A 6,693-nucleotide genomic window follows, 5' to 3' on the forward strand; every position below is an offset into this window, starting at 1 on the left:
CTGCAGTTAAGCGTGCTCGGGCGGGAGTAGTACCGGGATGGGTGACCCCCTGGGAAGTCCTCGTGCCGAGTGGCCCAAAGCGGACAATATTGTGATACGTTCCAGAGGGGGGGTGTTACAAATGGTATCAGAGCTAGGGCACGGGTCGATGTGTTCGACGGGGACGTCGAACCCTATAATGGGGGGGTGAAAGTGGGTTAGATCTGATCCCATATTGGCTTGGAAGGAGAACAAAACATCTCCTTATAAGGGGTGTGGATACCTTCCTTCTCACAACGCGTTTTAAAGCCGTGAGGGCAGCAGATCCCATAAGAACTCTGCAGTTAAGCGTGTTCGGGCGGGAGTAGTACCAGGATGGGTGACCCCCTGGGAAGTCCTCGTGACGAGTGGCCCAAAGCGGACAATATTGTGATACGTGCCAGAGGGGGGTGTTACAGTTAGGATGCATTTAGAAGTCTTAAGGTTCAAGATTCAAGTGAGGAATGTTTTGAAAGAGAGTGCGACGTTTTTCTATTAAGGTCGAGTCCGTTAGAGTCGGGAGTGATTGAGTGTGTTATTGCTGAGAAATTTAGAAGAAGAGTCACTAGATTGCCCCTATGTAGCACCTCAGTCGAGAAGTGAACATACAATAAGTTTTTCTCAACCCAACGCTTACTCGCCGAGTGCACATAGTCTACTCGGCGAGTACATGGGTAATTACATGAGATTACTGCGAGTTGGCGATATACTCGTCGAGTACACGATATACTCGCCGAGTTCAACTACATTTTTCAAACCCCAGAGTTGTTTTGGGCATATTAATGACAATGTTATCCATCCTTTTCGTAAAGATTCACTTCTGAAGGTTTCTAGAAGCTTTGTCCTATATATTTGAGTCGTTTGCAAGTCTACCACACGTGACATGGCACCAAAGACATGGATGAGTTGTTCTCATGTCTAAAGTCATTCAAGGTTGGAGCTTAATTGAAGAAAACCACCTTCCAAACTGCTATCCCATGGGAGTTTGTTCCAATTCCATCTATATTTCATGTTTTTTTATTTTATTTTATTTTCATGCATAACATGTAATGGGGACATTGCATGAATTAAGTGTGGGGTGGGGAGTTGGTTACATCTTAGTAAATTTAGAATCCTAATATCCTAATTTAGGTCTATTTTAAATTTTTTTGCATGCCAACTATACTTAGGATTTAATTTAGATAAAATTTGGTAAAAAGTAATTAGGATCCCATGTTAGAATTGTGTCGATGATTGCATGAAACCCAAATGTTTAGTTGAGCCTGTATATGTTCTAGTGCATTTGTAGCTTCCTTATTCTAGTGAAATCATGGGACAAAAATACGACCTCGCTTAGTTTGAAGGATGCAATATGTTTAGCATCGTGTACCAAAAATGTATCCAGGAGAATTATTATCTTTAGCCAATAAAGGTTGAAGTTGAGCGCCCCTGCTTAAGCATGTAGGGTTTTGAGTGAAGAAAAAAAGTGAGTACATGTAAAAAAAAAAAGAGAGAGAGAATTACAAGAAAAGTTTAAAGAATTTTTGGAGCATCAAAGTTAAATATGAAAGATCAAAAATCCGAAGAGCAAAATTCAAAAGTTGAAGATACCAAAAATCAAACAACAAGGTGGTGAATTCAAAGAAATCAAAGATCAAATATCAAAGAAGTGAAGAATTCCAAAAGAGCTCCATTGTGGTATCAAAAGTTGTAATTTTTTTTCTAGATTATGTATGCTTGGGTTGCTCAACCAAAAATACCTTGAGGTTAAGAGGTTTTCTGGGGATGGATTCGGAGGGATGCATAAAATGAGCATTGTTCGGAAAAAATGGGCGAATGTTTATGAGGATTGTGAGTATTTGGAGTATGGGGGGTTATTAGGAAAATTTTAGACACAAATGCATGCGTTGTGGTCTTGGCATAATGGCTGAGTTCGATTGGAGTTGTCCTATGTGATTCTAATGTGCTAAAATTCAGTTTTGCTTGGGGGCAAGCAAAAGTCAAGTGTGGGGTATTTTGATATTTTCATAATTAGCCATATGTTTAGCATATATTTTTATTAATTTTTAGCTAATTATATGCATAATATAGACAAAAGGTACTTAATGATGCTTAAATTGTGTTTTCAGTCCAAGAGATGGCTTTGGAGCAAAAAAGAGTGAGGAGGAGCAATTAGAGACCAAAGGATGTAGAAAAAGGAAGAATCACACATCTACTCGGCGAGTTCACGCACCAACTCGGCGAGTTCGTAAGAATGTTCCCGAAGAAAAGTCAAAAATCTTTGTCGTACACGGATTCCATGCACCTACTCGGCGAGTCCATGGCCTACTCGCCGAGTAGCCCCTGTTTTGTGATAACTATAAATATGGAGTCTTAATCCGAATTAAAGACTTTTCTGGCTTCATTGGAGATAGAACTACGATTGGAGAAACCCTTGAAGACCTGAAGAACCCTAATCTTTGATCTTTTGAAGTTTGGAAGCGAATTATGTTATATTTTCCACTTAATCTTAGGATTGCATTATGTTTAGTTTAATCAAATTCGTTTTTGAGCTTCTTTTACTTGTAATCATGAGCTGAAACTCGGATGGTTTCTGTTTAGGAAGAACCAAATTACTCCTATGGTTTAATTAATACTTTTGCTGATTGTTTATTGGTGATTTCATTAAATTAAGTTTGTTAAAGAACCTTATGCATTGATTACAACTATTTTCTGTTAATTGGAAGACAATTAAGCTGCATGAACATCTCTTCGTTGTTAACCTCATATGTTTATGTGACTACTTTATCATATGACTAGGAATAATGAACATGAAACTAGAATTAATAAGAGAATAGGTAAATTAATGTGTGAGCTTGTTTAAGAAACCAACAAACAAGAGGTTAATTGAATCACCCACTTGATTAACCAATTACAAATCTTATTTAATCCAAATAATTGAACTAGGGAATTAATTAGTTTAAACAATTGGCCACCGCTTGAATTAATTAACTATCTAAGGGTTAGTATTAGTGAATATGAACCTAACCACTATAGTTGGTAACCAATAACAATTAATATATCTCATTACTATAAAAATAACCATAGGAGTGAACTGGTTGGACCTAAACAGAAACTCTTTATCAAAATTTGGTGAATTTTTACTTGTTAGCTTTTAGTTAAATCCCGTGTTAGGTGTTTTGTTTAAGTTTCTAGTCTTGTAAAACTAGAGAAAAATAAAATTAGTTATTAGTTTAATTTCCATTCCCTGAGTTCGACACTCTACTTATCCATCTGTACCACTAAAAGACAGGTTCACTGCCTTTGTGTGCTAAATTTATAACTTAAAAGTAGGATTAAAACCAGTGCATTTTACACACATCAATACGCGACATAACTTGCGCAACCTTGTTGGAGGTAACGACTATCTCTCGCTGCAGAACATAGGGCTGGTCCCCGCTGTGGCTTCTCGCCCTGAACCACCAGCTCTCACCCACTTGGGGTCCTGATCCGCACCAACTGTTGCGCACAGTCGATCACTACCACACTGAGGCTTAACCAATCTATACCGATAATAACCTTGTTCCCCCGCAAAGGTATGGGAACCAAATCCACCATATAACGCTCCTCAAACAATCTCAATACACAATCCCGGAAAACCTCTGATGCTCGCACCGAACGATCGTCGGCAATCTCCACCTCTATAGGGCAATCCAACTTGTCCGAAGACTCAGGAAACTTCTTGCTAAGCACAAGAGAAACAAATGATCAGGTGGCCCCCGAATCGAACAACACCTGAATTGGGATACCGTTCACATGGAACGATCCTAAGCAGAGGGCATACATATAACATATCAACATTACAACAACATACCAGTCACCACATCGGGTGCGGCGCGTGCCTCCTCGGCAGTCAACTGGAATGCCCGGCTCCTCACCACTGGAGCCTCTGCCTTGCCCTACCGGCCATTAGTGATCCGCAGGGTCGCTGGAGCTGGCGCCTTCACTGGCGCTGAAGCTGCTGTCAACTGGGGGCCATTGGCCTTCTTGTGGCCCCTCTGATTGTAGTGGAAGCACAACAACTCAGACGTCGAGAAGACGAGGTGCAGGGGCGATACAATCCCTGCTAAAATGCCCTAACTTTCCGCACTTATATCAGCCTGATGATCCCAACTTGCATGCTCCCTCATGCGTCTTGCCACATTTCCTGCAACGGCCTCGCCCCTATTGGCCTTTTGGCCTAGCATCTGATACCTTGGGCTTCTTCCCCGAAGCCCCTGTAACATCAGACTCAAGGATTCTAAAGAATGCAATCAGTAGAGAAGATAAACTAGTAATTCCCAAGGGTAAATTTTTAATACCAAAATTACTCTTATGTGCAATATAATTTTTAATACATAACTAATTACAACTTATATGTAGGCCGCTATTGTTTGGTAGATGCTGGTTTGCCTCATATAACTGCACTAATGACACCATATCAAGGTGTCAAGTATCATTTGAAAGAGTATTATGCACGCCCCCCTGAAGAATGCAAAAGAGTTGTTTAATCTCCATCATGCTTCATTACGTAACGCTATAAAACGGACATTTGGTGTTCTAAAGAGAAGATTTACTATCATTATAAGTACACAACAACTTTTTTATTCTTGGGAAACACAATCATATATTTTCTTGGCATGTTGAATATTACATCAATTTTTGTTAGAAGAAGATCGAGACAAAAAATCTTGAAGATGAGGTCCTATAGAAGATGTTAAATGAACCAAGAGAGGAAGTGCACCATAAGTTAAGAGAGACATGTGAGGGTAATGTTGCGTAGAGCGAATGAGGAACTTAATTGAAAATCAAATGTGGATTGATTACTTACCAAATCCAAACCATGATATAAATATGTCAATGTAGCTACTAATTTTTCATTATAGCATTTCAATTTGATTTTGTATGGATCTTTAGTTTTTGACTTGATTTGGTATGGATTGTTAATGTTTGCCTTTATTTTTGTTATTTATCTTTTGAGCATGTTATTTACTCCTTACCTGTACACTTTCTAAGTATGTATTTTTATGTTATCAATGTATGGTTCGGTTATTTATTATGATATGCAAGTCATAATGATCAATGAAGAACAAGTTAGTAAGAAAGAACGAATAAAATGGACAGACTGGATGAATTATTGTTTTATTCAAGCTATGTTGACACAACAAGTGAAGGGAAATAGGATTATTGGGAATTTCACCCCATAAGCGTACACCAATATGGTGGAGGAGCTTAGTTAAAATTTTGGGAAGATTTTAACAAAAAATCACTAAAAGAATCGTTTAAAACTTTAAAATTGGGTTTTTCGCACTTGTATGACATGTTCCACAGAACATCATTGAGTGGGTTTGGTTGGAATTCTGAAACACAACTAATTGAAGCAGATGAGAAAGTGTGGGCCAACCTAATTAATGTAAGTTTTCATATTGTATTTTACGTAGTTCTGTATCCATTTATGTTATTTTTCTTAAAAATAATTACATTTGGGATTGTGTGTTACGGTTAAAGCCTTAAAGCCCGAGGCAATTTCATTGAAGTCCAAAAAAATACAAAACTACAATGAAATGATAGCTTTGTTTGCAAGAGATAGAGCTTCAGGGGTGCATGCTGAAACCCCGAAAGAGAAGAATGCTCGATCGAACAGGATTGGGGATATCAAAGTAGAAAAAATTGAAGAAGTAGATGAGTTACTAGCAAGAAATGACATAATACATGAGAAACAACAGAAAAATGATGATGATGATATTTAAGTGTTATGTCTTACATGTTTTTCACCGGTGTAAAAATCAAGTTCTTAGAAGTGCAAATGTCAAAAAAGGAAACATGAAATTAAAGATGAAGATGAACCCGAAGCTGAACCTGAATCGTTTGAAAAAGTTATTATGACTGCAGTTAAAGATGTGGCATATGCTATGAGGGAAGGTAACAAAATCTTCGAAAACTCTTATCATCGAGTGTATACTGGTGATGGAATTTTAAAAGAGTTAGAGCCGATGGATTTGAAACCTGATAAATTAGCAGAAGTTTTCATATTTTTGTCGTGGAATCAATCTAATGCGGGGACATTATTTAGAGTTTCATTTAAAATATGAAAAAGTTTGCTGAAAAAAATGATGGGTGCAAGTAAATGACTTACTTAGGATGATAGTTTTTTTGATTTTTTTTATCGACTTCATACTTTTTTGCTTTTTGTTTGAGTTCATACATTATGATTTGTTTGGTTATTCTTTCATTGACTTTAAATTGATTTTTTATTGATATGTCTTTAATTGGTCATCTTCTTGTTATGCTCTATATATGCTTTAGGTTATGTATCATGTTATGCATTTTGGGTTTTTTTTTTGACTTTTTTTTTCCACTTTATATTGGTTTTGTTTGAAAAGGTAATACAAATGAATAACATACTTGAATTGTGATTAATAATGACTTATGCATTTTTGTATAAGTAATCATGTGAAAAAATAAGTAAAGAAGTTGAGAGATAGGTAATAGTTGGCAAAAAAAAGTTTAGGCATAATTTTGTTTTCAAAAGAATCGTATTGTATATATTTGAAGTTATGGAAAAAAACGTGACAAAAGTATAATTGTCGACTTTTAATTTTCATTTCTTTTCCTTCCAACTCGGGAACACAAAAGAAAAATAATTTTTTTTTCTTTTTCTCGAACTCAGGAACAAAA

General features: G+C 37.0%; 1 pseudogene; it reads left to right on the forward strand.

Moving 5' to 3' along the window:
- Positions 1-273: 273 nt before the first annotated feature.
- LOC145044773 (5S ribosomal RNA) lies at positions 274-391 on the forward strand (annotated as a pseudogene).
- Positions 392-6,693: the final 6,302 nt, after the last annotated feature.

This window comes from Lactuca saligna, chromosome 4, assembly GCF_052625555.1.
Source record: "Lactuca saligna cultivar CGN05327 chromosome 4, ASM5262555v1, whole genome shotgun sequence".
NCBI lineage: Eukaryota > Viridiplantae > Streptophyta > Magnoliopsida > Asterales > Asteraceae > Lactuca > Lactuca saligna.